This window comes from Nicotiana tomentosiformis, chromosome 7 (assembly GCF_000390325.3).
Source record: "Nicotiana tomentosiformis chromosome 7, ASM39032v3, whole genome shotgun sequence".
Lineage (NCBI taxonomy): Eukaryota > Viridiplantae > Streptophyta > Magnoliopsida > Solanales > Solanaceae > Nicotiana > Nicotiana tomentosiformis.
The window spans coordinates 47,317,249-47,323,248 of record NC_090818.1 but is presented as its reverse complement, the minus strand read 5'-3'; positions in this window follow the sequence as shown (position 1 = coordinate 47,323,248).

Below are 6,000 nucleotides of genomic sequence, written 5' to 3'. Positions count from 1 at the left end.
GAGGCTTTGATTGCAGGTCTAGAACTGGCTAAGAGCCTGGGGGCTGAGGTGATCGAAGCTAAGTGCGACTCCCTCCTTGTTGTTAACCAAGTTAACGGGACATTTAAAGTAAAAGAGGACCGTATGCAAAGGTACTTGGATTAGTTGCAAGTGACATTACATTAGTTCAAGGAATGGACACTACAACATGTACCCCAAGATCAAAATAACGAGGCCGATATGTGGCTGATCTAGGGTCGTCGGTAGACTATGATGAATTCAATTCTGGAGCGATGGTGCAATTAATGAACTCGATGATACAGGAAGGTCACTTTGAGGTAAACTCAACAAGCTTGACTTGGGATTAGAGAAACAAATACATAGACTACCTTCAGAAAGGGAAATTGCTGCCAGATCCAAAAGAATCGAGGGCCCTACCAACTAAGGCTGCCAGATTTAGCTTGGTTGGAGGAAAACTATACCGAAAATCATTTTTAGGACTGTTAGAAAGGTTCTTGTGTCTCGGGGAGACCGAGTACATGATGAGGGAAGCCACGAGGGTGCTTGTGGAAACTATTCGAGAGCAAAATCCTTGGTTTGAAAATTGATCAGAGCTGGTTATTACTGAAACGCGATGGAAAAGGATGTGAAAGGCTTTGTTCAAAAGTGTAACAAATGTCAGAGGCACGCCCTGATTATCTACCAACTGGGGGAGATGCTTCATGCGGTCCTTTGCTCTAGGTTGTTCATAAAATGGGGAATGGACATCGTCGGTCCCTTGCTGTGGGCATCCGACAAAGCTCAGTACATCTTACTCATGACCGAGTAGTTCTCCAAGTGGGTCGAAAAACAGGCGTTCGATAAAGTTAGGGAAAAAGAGGTCATCGACTTTATCTGAGATCATATAATATGCCGGTTCAGGGTACCGGTCGAGATCACATATGACAACGGGAGACAGCTCATCGACGAAAAGATTAAAAAGTTTTTGAAGATCACAAAATCAAGAAGATTTTATCAACACCTTACCACCCAAGTGGGAATGGTCAAGCGGAGTCAACAAATAAAACTATACTGCATAACCTATAGAAGAGATTGACCGACGAAACGAAAATAAAACTATGTTGCACTCTTTTTTCCTTGGACCGGTTTTATCTGTAGTGGGTTCTACGGCAAGGTTTTTAACGAGGCAACAATAAATGTGCTACCCTAGTTTTGAAGACTGGTCTAAGACCGTGGGACTACAGATCATCCGTATCAGATCAATAGTATTCGAGCCCTCAAAATTCAGTTTCGAATACTAGGGGGCCATCATACCCTAAGTCGAGAACCAAAGTCCTATGTTCAGAAATTTAGAAGGCAGTCTAATCAATATTTAAAGCCAAGGCTTGAATATTAGGATTAATTATAAGAGTCAAACGGTCAAACGAACAGTGCTCACATAGCTCATCTCGCCATGGCAGATAGCTTTTGTACCATCGATTGTTTACACGACATTCAAAGTAATAAAAGAAATTTGCCTTCTATGTTTCATCGGTTCACATTTGAACGAGCAATATTTTCGTTAAAGTTACTTAGAATAAATGTTGGGTTCGTAACCCTTAAGCCTACGGGCCTCCCCGAACCGGGGACTGTTACCCGACGATAAGATCGGGAAACTCGGGCTACTAAATCCTAGAGGCACCGAGCCTACTCGGTAAGTCCCAAACACGAAAGGCTACGGTCAACTTAAATGGCTCTTAGAGTCTGAGTACGTACTTAAATAGTAAGGTCCTTACATACTTTTAAGACTACTTCAGACCAAGTCAAGTTACTCGATCTTGAATTACGCCCATGAAAAGAGCCATTTTCGGCAAAGAATAGTTGTGTCCGGTTAAAACGAAAAAAATTTCTTTTTTTAACAAAGACTTCATTTTTTATCGGGTCCTCCAAAGTCAAAGTAATTCAAAGTTATTACTTAATCAAGGCCTCATCCGGGCTTTGAGGGAAAGAACAATTTAAGTGATGTCAAATTCTACGCTAAGGCATCGACGACATATTATAAGTCTTAGACATAAGCAAATACTAAAAAGTAAAGGACACAATGCATAGCCGAACAATATTTTTTATATACATATGTACCAAAAGGTATTTACAGAAGCACTGTGAAACGGCCCCAAAATACAAAATAGTTACAAGAAAAAACATGAAATAAACTAAGGCAATTCCTACCTAGTCTTCATTGAAGCCTGACTTGTTGCCCGAACCATCGGGCTGGTACCTCACTCTGGTCTCGGTTTCAAGCCTTTTCGCCTCTACAATCTCAGTCGCTAGGTCAATTCCCCGAGCAAGGATCTCCTTAAGGGTCTCTCTCCAAGACAACCACTTCACATACTCGGCCTTCATTATTACACAAGCCTCGTCTACCTCTACATCATTCTTGTACTGGGCCAAAATGTCCTGAGCTTCGTAGGATGATGCCGCCTCTAATTTGGACTTCAGCGCGTGCATTTTTGGCCGAAAGCATCCTGTTCTGTAACGGTCGAGTCGAGTTGTGCCCGGAACTCCTCATTTAGCTGAGACCATTTGTTGGCTTTTTCCCTCATCACCCAGAGTTGTACTTTGGTTGATGCCAAATACTCTATGATTGAATCCCGCTCTGTGGCTTGGAGATCTATTTTTCTCCTCAACTCCTCGGCTGAGGCTTTGACCGCGTCCATCTCGGCCCTAAGCTGGTCGATCGTGTCTATATTCTCTTGGACCTGCGAGGTTGCGGCGTTAGCATTTGCGCTTAACCTTTTGTTATTAATCTCAAACACTCTTACCTTTTCAACCAGAAAGACGTTTTCCCATTTAACCTTCGAGGACTCCTTTTGAGCTTTTTCCAGCTCGGCTTGGATGACGGAGTGGTCCCTGAGGACTTCATCTTTTTACTCACAAAGAGCTTTGTACATGTCCTTTTGCGGAACCAACTCCTTGAGCTCAAAATCTAGGTGACTCACATCCATTCGAGACCGGTAGAAGCTCTCATGATAAAGCACCGAAGCCTGAAGCATAAAAAAGGCAAAATCGTTAAAATTCGCTAAGGCAAAATGAACTCTTTGAAGATATGAGTGGAATAAAGCATATCATGTTCAGCGCCTAGTGTATCTCGTTGAAGAGGCTTGGCGCGTCCATCTCATTCATCTTTACTTGGTGCTCTTTGGTTACCAAGGAAAGAAGGTAGTTGGCCATGCTGACCGGTCCGGATAGCATCCTGGTATTCATCGGTACTGTAAACATGATCGTCTTTTTGCGGTCAGGATCCACACTCAGGGCGGGGAATTGCTTCATAAGATTTGGGCTCAAACTCGGCCCGCTTGAACCTGACGGCACATCCATTTTCGGCATCTCTAGGTGGCCAAACCCGGAGTAGTCTTCTAGAATGCCGACGTCTACGCCTTCACAAAAACAAGTTGAGGTCTTCATCCGCGGCCCGTGATGCCTCAATCGGCTTTTTTGTAACGGCCCGAGCCTCATCGAAAAGAGGCTTCGTGTGAGACGGTGACTCTGAGACGTTAATGACATCAGTAGTCTCTCTCAGAATCGGAGTAGCTTCTTGAAGGGCAGTGGCCAAAAGTTCTTCCTCAGGCTCCCGAGCTGAAGAGGGTTCTTCCTTACGGTCACCCCCTCCGGTGCTGCCAGCTCTTATGCAGCGTTGGTCGACTTGTGGATGACAAACTCCATGTAATCATCCTCGGGGTAGTCCCTAAGCCGTTAAAGAGAATCGAGATCCGGGACCCCGGTACAAATACTTTTCTTGGTACTCTTTCTGACCCCTTACCACGATCTTCTTCTTGGCCTCAACAGGAGCGTCCGAGGGGTCAGGGGACCTTTTCTTCTTTCTTGTTTTCTCCTCATTCTTTGCAGCAGCCTCGGCAATAGGTTGTACCGAAGCAGAGGGTCTTTTAGATAGGGACGAGGCCACGACCTCCGTAATTGCTCGAAGCTCGGTGGTCTTGGGCAAACCTGTAAAAAGGAAGGACTTAGCCTAAATGACAATAAAATTAAAAGGACTTAGAGGGAAATTCAATCAGGAGAAGAAGGACACCCACCATGTGAACGAGCCTCCCATTTTCCTTTAAAACGTTTGCGCCCCTCGCGCTCGAAATATGTCAATTGTTTTCAGATTCCCTCGACCCACTCTCTGAAGCGAGGGCCTACATTGGGGACTCGGGCTACAGCTGGAGGTAAACAAAAGTGAGTATTGAGAAAAGAGGGATATAGTCAAAGGAGTAGAAAACTAAAAGGAAATGGCCTTATGTTTTGAGTTCCACTTATCGAGGAAAGGTAGGAACTCAGAGGGAATGAGATCTTCGGTCTTTACCGAACGAACCTCCCCTGCCAACCATGATCCATGTCCTCATCAATGCTCGATAAGGGAGCCTTCTTTGGATGTCGGGCAAGCTTGATCAAGCCCCCTTGGAAGATTCGGGGGATGTAGACACAGAGCAGATGGTCGATCGTGAATCGAGGCTCCTCCGTGTTGTTGGCAAAGTGATGGAGGAGGGTAACGTTCCTCTAAAAGTACGGATGGATTTGCCCAAGGCAGACCTCGTACCTCTTACAAAAGTCGAAGACCACCGTATCCATTGGACCAAGCATGAAGGGATATGTATAAACATTTAAGTATCCCTCCACGTGCGTCGTGATTTCCTCATCAGGTCCGGGAATGACTACGCCTTTGCCTACCCATTTGCAGTCCTCCCGGACCGCTTGGAGCGTTTCCTCGGTGATGGAGCAAATATACCTCCACTCCTCCTCACCTCGATCTCCTTGTTTAGAGGCTTTTTTGACCTTAAAGTCTTTATCTATGGAGCAACCTCCAAGGATTAACTCTTTAAGAAGATATTACGGGGTTGCTACCGAAAGGGTTGCCTCAGTATCTTCGGTCGGGGAAGATGTTAAAGGAGCAGTGTTTTGAGGCACCGATTTTGAAGTTTTTGCAATCTCGACCTAAGAATATGAAGGTTTGAAGGTTGGTATGAGGTTTTGAAGGTTTATATGAAGATTTGAAGATCTGGGATGAAGATTTGAAGATAAAATATGAAGGTTTGAAGATTAAAGATGAAGAAATGAAGATGTGAAGAACAATTTGTGAGGATTAGAGGGAATGATAAACAAGTAAAAAATTCGAGGATAACTCAAGAAGATTTGAAATCGAAAAGTAAAAAGTAAAAAATAGGAAATCAGAGCTTTTATAGGAGGAAAATAATGAATGCGTGACGTTTCGCATTCGATGGCCACCGAAGATGGTCAACGAGCGGCTGACACGTGTCCGAAGTCAGAACGACGTGACTGATGGAACGTTTTGCTGACTTGACAGCCCGCTTGTGGCGTACGGAGGAAGGAGCCAGGGTCAGTTAATTACTTCTCATCATTTTTATAAATCTACTCTCCCAAAAGTGAGGAGACTATATGTGTACGGGTAAAATTAGGGATAAATTTACCTTCGATGTTTCGGCAAAGAAACGAGAGGAAAGCACATTCCGACATGGCCTCAGGCAAAGCTGAGGGCTCCCACAGATCTGAGCCCGGGGAGGACGAATGGCGCGCCAAGAATCGGACTCGTCCGAGCATGAGAAGAATCGAGTTCGATCAAAGTAAGGAACCGAGGCTAAGGGAAAGACGGTTAGACATGACAAACAAGGGGTCGGAATATCCGCCTTAACCGGATATTACGGTACGAATTTCGCCCGATATCAATTGCGTATCACATTACTAGAGGAGAAAGAGTTTTACCTTATTTAGACTTATACAGGGATTGAAACTCCCCTACTATATAAAGGGGAGAACCTTTTTATTTTTTAACCACAATTGGCATGTATATCAAAAAAATAAAGTTAATTTTTGTTTTTTAATTATTGTTCAAAGTGTTCTTTAGCTGCTTATTTATTTAGTTGCAACCGACCCCGTCTCGAGGGCTTGATCGGAACCAACTTTCAGTGTTCATCATAAATCCAGGCTTAATCATCCATCAGGTTTGGTTTGATCATTTTATTTTCC